Source organism: Lepisma saccharinum, chromosome 16, assembly GCF_977018435.1.
Source record: "Lepisma saccharinum chromosome 16, izLepSacc3.1, whole genome shotgun sequence".
Taxonomy (NCBI): domain Eukaryota; kingdom Metazoa; phylum Arthropoda; class Insecta; order Zygentoma; family Lepismatidae; genus Lepisma; species Lepisma saccharinum.
In genome coordinates, this window is record NC_139244.1 from 47,873,232 (window position 1) to 47,881,572 (window position 8,341).

Below are 8,341 nucleotides of genomic sequence, written 5' to 3' on the forward strand. Positions count from 1 at the left end.
GCATTGGAAACACATTATCCTATTAGAAATGATTCTTATAGTGGCGAATATGTCTGAATATGCGTTAACAAGAAAAAAAGTGACACTTTCGCATCACGACTGCTTTTCGAAAAAGTCGAAACCCACCAAGGAATGTTCTGTAGATGAAGTACAACAGTACAATTATACATTTGTACATTTCTTTATGTTATTATAGAGAAGTTGAATTGTTTAAAGGAATATATTTTTCTTTACTTCTCAGAAGATACCTGAACGCTGGTGGAAAGATTCTCTCGAGCTATGGACCAGATGATCTGGCAACATTTCCAAGCTTTCGAGAGCTTACGTCGCTCTCATCTTCAAGGTAGAAGTGGGCTTCAACGACTAGGGACACATTTGATCTGTGTTCGACAAGTTGGAAGAAGCGCCATTCAGCCTGGAGAGGCCGCAAAGTTCGACTTCCAGCTTTGACGTCATGAGTTTGGTGTATTCTGATAATCCATGGAAGTAGAACTGAAGAAGGAGCTCCTAGCAAGAGGAGAACTGCATAAACAGTAGGTGAGAATTATTTATATATACATTCCTAATAAAAATAAACTTAATTTTTTTTTAGCTCTGATGCACTAAAATACAAAAATCTGCTTTTTAAAAATGTCAGGTTGCATTTAAGTTTCTATTTACATTTTGTTAATATGACTAATGATGCCACTGCTATAAGACACACATGAAAACAAAATGGATATTAATTGATACAGTAGGGCCTCCCCGATGGCGCAGTGGTAGTGTCCTCGCCTTGTAATCAAGGGGTTCCGGGTTCGATACCCGGTGGAGTCACATAGTGGTTCGGATTCTACTTTAAAATGTAGGTCCAGTCCCGCTTTGCCTTACTGTGCACAAAAGTGGACTTAAACCACCAACTAAGAAAAAATGATACAGTAAATGGTAAGTAAAGCTTAAGGAACTTATTGTCTGTGAAATAGCAATTTAAAACATTGTTTACATTTGAAAACTTCGAAACCCGTCTATATATATCCTGCAGATGTAGCACAACTGTACAATTATATATATTAGTGCCGTTGTAGAGAAAGTTGTGCTATGAATTGAATGGTACAAAATAATGTATTTTTATTTCTCAGATGATTCCTAACCGCTGATGAAAAGATGCTCTCGGACTATTGACCAGGAGAGATCTGGCAACATTTCCAAGCTTTCAAAAGCTAACATCGCTGTCATCTTCATAGTAGGAAGTGAAAGCATTTCAGTGCTTCGACAATTTGAAAGAAGCACCATTCAACCTGGAGATCCAGCAACGTTCAACTTCCACCTTTGACTTCATCAGATCAAGGTCCTCTGGAAAACCAAGGAAGTGGAACTGAAGGAGCAGCTAGCAAGAGGAGAATTGCACAAACAGCAGGTGAGATTTGATTTTATATTTTCACTTATTATTAAATTTGCAAAAAAGTAAAATATACCTTTTAGTGCAACAAGATGCGGGCACTTTCGGCAAAACAAAAGTGGCCCTATCGACGAATATCAATGAATATCAAAGAAAGAAAAATGAAAAAAAAAAGAAGCGACCGAGAGAGGGAGGGGGAAATAATATAAATGAACGAGCGACACATACAATCACACAGACCGAGAGAGAGAGAGAGAGAGAAGTAAAGGAGGACAAACAGGGAGAGAAGACGAGAAAGAGTTAGACAGAAAACGTAAGAGAAATATGAATGCTAGGCTGAAAGATAGAGATGGACAAGAAATAAAAGCGTGACAGGGAGGCAGAAAAAGATACAGAAATTAAGTAGAGACGGAGCAGCGAAAGGAAAGAGAGAGGATGAAGATTCACCACAGAATGAGGCAGACCATTAAGAATTAAACATTAATGGAAACTTAGAAGCTTCCTTTGGTTTAAAAGCTTCTGTTATCTTTTGCATAAGCCTTAGTGAATCTTAAAATGGGAAATGGAGGTACTTGGGTTCAAGGGGCGCTGGAGAGAGCAAATATAAAGTCAAATACATTCAAAAATTGAAGAAGAGTGACTATTATTCCATGACTGTTGTTGAAGATTAGTGAAACCTAGCGCCATAAAAATCATTGTTCTATTGTAACTATGTGCATAGTTCTCTAACTTCTTACCAATCTCTAACATTTACCAAAGCTTTAGTTAAAACTACATTTTTAGCAATTTGATAACAAAAATGTCAAGATTTTTATGTGCATAATAAAGCATCTGAAGTACGGTGGCGAAGGAAGCGTCAAGTGTCTGGTCACTAGATGCATAGTTCTTGAGCTGAAATGTCCATGCCAGTTTAGATACCTGGTAAGCAAGGACGTATTTAAGGGGGTCCCTGCGAGACTTTCTTAGTTCAAAAATTAAATAATGAATATAATAAAATAACTGGGAAATAATGAAAATATACTTGTTTATTCGAGGGTTATTTACTTTCGTCAAACTTATTGGAAGTGAAGGATTATATTGGGATCATACTACTCTGGGTGACAGTGCAAAAGTAGATTTATGAAAGATTTATTACTACTTACAACGTAACATTGATAAACTATCAACAGGAATTTTACTTTTGGTTAACTGCATCCAACATATTTTATTTTATATATTTAATAAGTGTTCGATTCTTTATCTATTTGACATTAATTTCATTGCCAGGGTAGTTTTTTTGTGCAAATTTTGCTGACCTTAACTACACGTAAGATAGATAATGAATACGTGCTGTTATATAATTATTCTTATACCGTCCTTTTACTTATTCATGCAATAAAAATATAATATTAATTAATTTGATTATTTTAAATGATACTATTTTAGTTAATTTAATATAATTATAATTACTTTAGTTTAAATATTATTATTACTTTGAGACACTAGGTTCGGTCCGCCTCCCAGCACCCGAAACATATTTCTAGATACGTTCCTGCTGGTATGACAGGACAATTGAGAGAAATTTAGCTTAAGTTTATATTATAGAATACTTAATCAGACTTTCATTTGAGCAAAATGATCTGAGTTTTAAAATGCCCGATCTCACTCTGCCGTAAATAACTTGGGGTTGCCCTTGCACTTGGCCCAGATGATGTTTACAACGAGAAGGTTGAACCATGTCCTGAAATTTCTTACCGTACGCTTAGTTCGTAACACACGGGATGACAAGGGGAGGTCTTTTGTACACTTCGCAGCATCTTATTTGACCGCCCTGAAAAATTTCAAAGTCCGGAATTCGTAAATTTGGCAGCATAGCGCTTCAGAGCCAACTAAGAGTAGCCAACTTTGCAACATTTCTTCTTCCTGATTGAAAACGCTCATGTATTTTTTTTTCATTCTTTCACATTCCATAAAGTAAAGATACCCTAAAGCAGTAATAAAATATATGAGTAGACAAAAAAATGTTAAGTAGAAATACGAATGTTGAAAATATTTCAAGATTCTTCGTTCTGAATTTGAAAATAGAAAAATGTATGTGCATTGTGAAACACTGAACAGGTTCTCATCCACCTGGAAAGAATTCCGGTCACATTTGAATGCACGATGGCAAATTTATGATGATTTTATGCGAAATGTTTAGTAAAGATACCTTGCACAACACCAAACGATTCTGCAAAGTGTGTCTTTTCCTTGGTTCTTGGCGAAAAATAATTCGAAACTCCGGCACAACGTTACTTCAACTGAGATTAACGTGTTTTACTAAGCCTTCTGTTAGCAATTTCCTGGAGTAGTTGGTTAGATGACAGCACCTTCGTTTTTATACTGTTTTCGTCAAGATCGAAACATCGTAGGTTCAAATCCCACCCTTCCCTTATTATTTTTTCCTTTTTATTTACCGAGTACGAAGTGTTCTAATAACGTAATATAATAAGTATTATATGATATTACTGTAAATATTTATGCGATGCATGCTCAGTGGCGGCGATTGGATTTCAAAACTGATGGGGCAATGTTTAGCATTGTGCTGGGTCATCTGCCCCTCCACACTCCATAATCGTCGCCACTGTGCATGCCTCAAATAATGCTTCTACTAATGTTTTTAATCTTTCAGTGATTGGCAGGATTTTAGGAAATAGTTTTCTTTTCATTCAGCTGTTGTAAGTTAACACATATTAAGAACTTAAATGTCAACTTTCTGCATCCGGAAATGAAGGACATCATAAATATCAACGGAAATATCCAAGATACGTAGATAAGCATTCTCGTCCAAAGCCGTTTACTTCCCGAAAAAGATTTTGCAAAGAAGTAGGTTTGAACCCATGACCTTCCATTCCATAAGCAAACTATCCCCCTACACCACACGGTTCACGTTATTTTATGCACTCGGTTCGGATTCCACTTTAAACTGTAGGTCCAGTCCCGATTAGCCTTACGATGCATAAAGTTGACTTAAAACACCAAATCAACCAATTCATCTCCTTTCAGAGTGAGCCTTCTATGATACTGTAGTCGGCCAACATCCGAAAATACAGTTCTGCTTCGCGTATATCAAGGTATAATTGCATTTAATATTGTGACTAATTTTACTTTAAAACTACAGATTAAAGCGATAATAGTGTCCAGAAAAAAAACCTCAAAGTAGATCTTCACACAAAGTATTTTAATCCATTGCCAAACATTACAGTTAAGAATAATATTATGCTCTTCCATTGACCGTATTTTCGATTCATGGAGAATTTGCTAAAAGGACCATGTCAAGAAATCTAAATATGTAACTTTTACTAGTAAATGCATTTAAAATGCAAGAAACAACAGGGGAGGAGAAAAATAAACCTCAAAAATAAGTAAAAATGCAACAAAAACTGTTAAAAATACTGACAAATAAACTAAAAGCCAAAAAAGGCCGAAACATGCAAAAAAAAAAAAAGTAAAATAGAAAGTGTTTTCCGGCTCTAACTGAAGGGAAACGGACATGATATCAGGTTTATCATTGTTTTTAAGGGTCAGAAAAAAAGTTGATTTTTCATCAACTTCCGGAACCTAATTAGTAATTATGACTATTGAAAAAGTTGGAGGTAGCTTACTTAAAATTTTCTGGCTGAGGGATCGTATCGTCCCATATTTTCACTTCATAATAAAGAAAATCATCAAGTTCATATTTCGAAAATGACTTGGAGTTTTCCACCACAAAAATATGTTTTCCATAGTTTGAAGTTCGTTAGTATTATCTTTCAAGGTTTCCATTGTTTTAATTTCACAGATAGTTTATATTTCATACGTTCCTCTCTCTTTTCATCAGACTTTGGAAAAAAGTTGAAGCTTCTTGTCAAACGGGGTCTGGTTCAAATGACTCCTTCTCGCTCTCCTGTTCCTACTTTAAACAAACAACAAAATACTTCGTAACTGAACTTGTTCAAAACACGGAATTTTTGCACAATTTACAAAATATGACAAAACGCCAATAGACATGTTCATCATTTTTTCCTTTCAGCATTTCTCGATTTTATCTGAATTCGTTTCCTCATGAAAATTGCCATGAGAAAATTATAGACATGGCATTATGTGTGAATTGGTTTCTTCAAACTGGTAGCAAATTTTAACATGAGCTACCTGGAGAAGAGGTAGTGTGCTTGATTCTTACGAGGGAGGTCGTAGGTTCGATTCTCCACTTAGGCAGGAGTATATCGTTGGGTGTAAAGTTTATCCACCGTGCTAAGAAGTTAACATTGGTCTCTGTATTTCACGAGAGGAAAGGAGATAGTAAGAGATGATAGGAGGAAGTCACATGCCACGTGGAATGCGCAGAATCAAGTTACATAGAGCTCATTCTGTAATGGCGGTTTCGAATATTGCAAAGTTAGTAGGGAAAATTTGTTATATCTGATACTCGCACTTTCTGTTCAAAGAAGACAAACATTTTAGATACAAAGCAGTGAAGAATTAACGATCATTATGAGGTTTTGAATTTTTTGTTTGTCACTCACTATATAAATACTTATTAGTAGTTTCTTATCGAATCGACCTCCGTCGCTATAACCATTTATTTATGATAATTAGCGATTTACTATTAGTTTTAGACGCATGGTAAGATGGTGGTGAGGTCATTGACAACAGTCAATAGGATGGAACGGACATAAAATTACAAATCTTAGCAATTTGAACTCATTAAACGCTCTCCTTCGTTACAGTATTGCACTACATCACTACTTGACATAACTGTATATCTGTTTTTAGTATATCGAAATCAAATAATCAATATTTAAGGTGTCAGTGAAGAACAAACAATAACATAACTTAAATAACATTACATTTTGCATCCTGAATACATATATGTGATTTGTGAATTAATCACGATGTGTGTGTTAACACAACATATAACATAACCCTACAGCTCTACAGCACCATGGCGGGCCTTGGCTTACCTACCGACTGCTGGTCTCCCTCCCACACTGTTCCGCCGTCACCTGTTATAGCGTGGAGGTCTCAGACCAGTGTTGGGGTGACGGGTGATCAGCCCGACGAACCCCCAGCCGTTATTGTAGGTCTTCTTGACCAGGTTACGCTCACTCACTCGGAGCTTCCCAATTTCCTCACGATGGTGGGTTGCCACCGGCCCTATACGTAGGCCGAATAAATTCCGACCAGAGCCGGATTCGAACCTACGCCGTCCCGCAGCGAACGATCTCAAGACGAGTGAACGCCTTAACCCGCTCGACTACGGAGGAGGACACACAACATATGAACTATAACTAAAAAGAAAAGTTTTAACTTTAAATCCTGGAAATCTCCAACTTCTAAGGGGAAATATGCGCAGAAGGGACGTCCCTCAAGTGTGCATCGGATTCCTTTTTTAAATATCCTAATATCAACAGTATCTGTTCAGCAAACAAAAAAAAAAAAAGAAAGAGGAGAGGGTGGGATTTGAACCCGCGACCTTTCACGCTTGATGACAAATAAGGATAGCAGCGCCTAACCAACTGCTCCACGTTAACTTAATGACGTTATACCCTTAAAAATATGTTGACGTTTATGAAGACTCCCACCTTCCTGTGTTTAAAGCACATTTTCTCGACAAGTCGTGTAAAATATATGTTTTTGAGAACTGTTGGATATTATGCAAGGTATTGTAAACAAAATGTCGCATAAACTCCTCACAAATTTGCTTCTTTCTGCACAAACTTGATGGCAATTTCCTCCAGGTGGAGAAAAACTCTATTCAGTTTTTCAACCCCCCCAAATTTCAAGTCGAGCAAGCAGAATCGTAAATATCCTTCAAGGTTATTTTTCCAATTTATTATTTCTGTTTGATTGTGTATTATAATAGCGGTTTATAGTTTCTAACTTCATGGAAAGTGTTAAATTGAAAACCTATCACCGCAGCGTTTTTCGTCTAGTGGAAGGACCGACTCAAAGTTGGCTACTCTCACCTGGATCTGAAGTGCAATGTTGCTAAGTTTACGATTTCGGGACTTAGAATTATTTCGGGGCGGTCAAATAAGATGTTGCGAAGTGTACGCTTGTACATTCAGCTTCGACTACACGTAGCTTTAGTTGTTAATAAATAATAGGTATTACCTACACTTGGGTTTATGTGTGTCTTAACTCGTATCTTTCAGAGGCAACAGAGTGACACAGGGACTGAATGTAAATGCTGCATCCTGAAAGAACGCCCGCAAGGCTTGGTAAGTACAGATTATTCCATATTCTCTGTTTTGATTTAATTTATTTTTTGTTATTTAGCGTCGCTTCTCTGCCACTGTTGGTTAATTGCGGCGAAAGGGATGAATGATACGATGAAATTGATGAAGGGACACTCACAAGGAACATCCATGTTCAGTCCGGGATTCGAAACCGAGACCCTCTGGCTTCATAGTGCGCTGAGCTAAACACTGCGCTACGGAGGTCGGCTTGCCATGTTTATGGTTAAATGAAAATGCACAGGAATTGCTGACTCAGAACATTACAAACCTTCTCTTGTTGTGTCGCCATTTTAGTCAGCTCCTATGAAAGAGGAAAAGGACCGTTGAAAAATATTGAATTTGTGCGAATTAATTATCTATGGATATAGTACCGGGACTTTACGTACGTAATGAATTGCATCGCTTTGAAACTTCGTAACCCAGTGGTAAATTCTCAGACAGATAGAGTAGACAGGTCTATCCAAATCTTCTGCTCGCAGTATTACCTAGGAGCAGAAATGTCGATGACACTAGATAAATCATTTGATCTTTGCAAGTTCCTTTATTAACAAGACATTCGGAATATTGTAAAGTTTTCGTTTTTTAGATAATTTCCAATAAATGTGACTAAAGTTACACTGTCTTTTTCAGGTTCCGTTAAAAATTTGACGTAACCAAAAAAAAAAGAGATCTTTTCCCTTAGCTCAAAAGAAAAAAAAACCTCCCCTCGATACAACGCCTGTTTGGC

The 8,341-nt window shown here is 36.8% G+C and overlaps 1 long non-coding RNA gene across 1 annotated transcript; it reads left to right on the top strand.

The window, feature by feature from the left end:
• The first annotated feature begins 253 nt into the window (after positions 1–253).
• Positions 254–7,586, top strand: LOC146000064 (uncharacterized). The gene is made up of 3 exons (XR_014443470.1): positions 254–537; positions 1,116–1,393; positions 7,531–7,586. It is a non-coding gene; the product is annotated as an uncharacterized LOC146000064 (long non-coding RNA).
• The last annotated feature ends 755 nt before the right edge of the window (positions 7,587–8,341 follow it).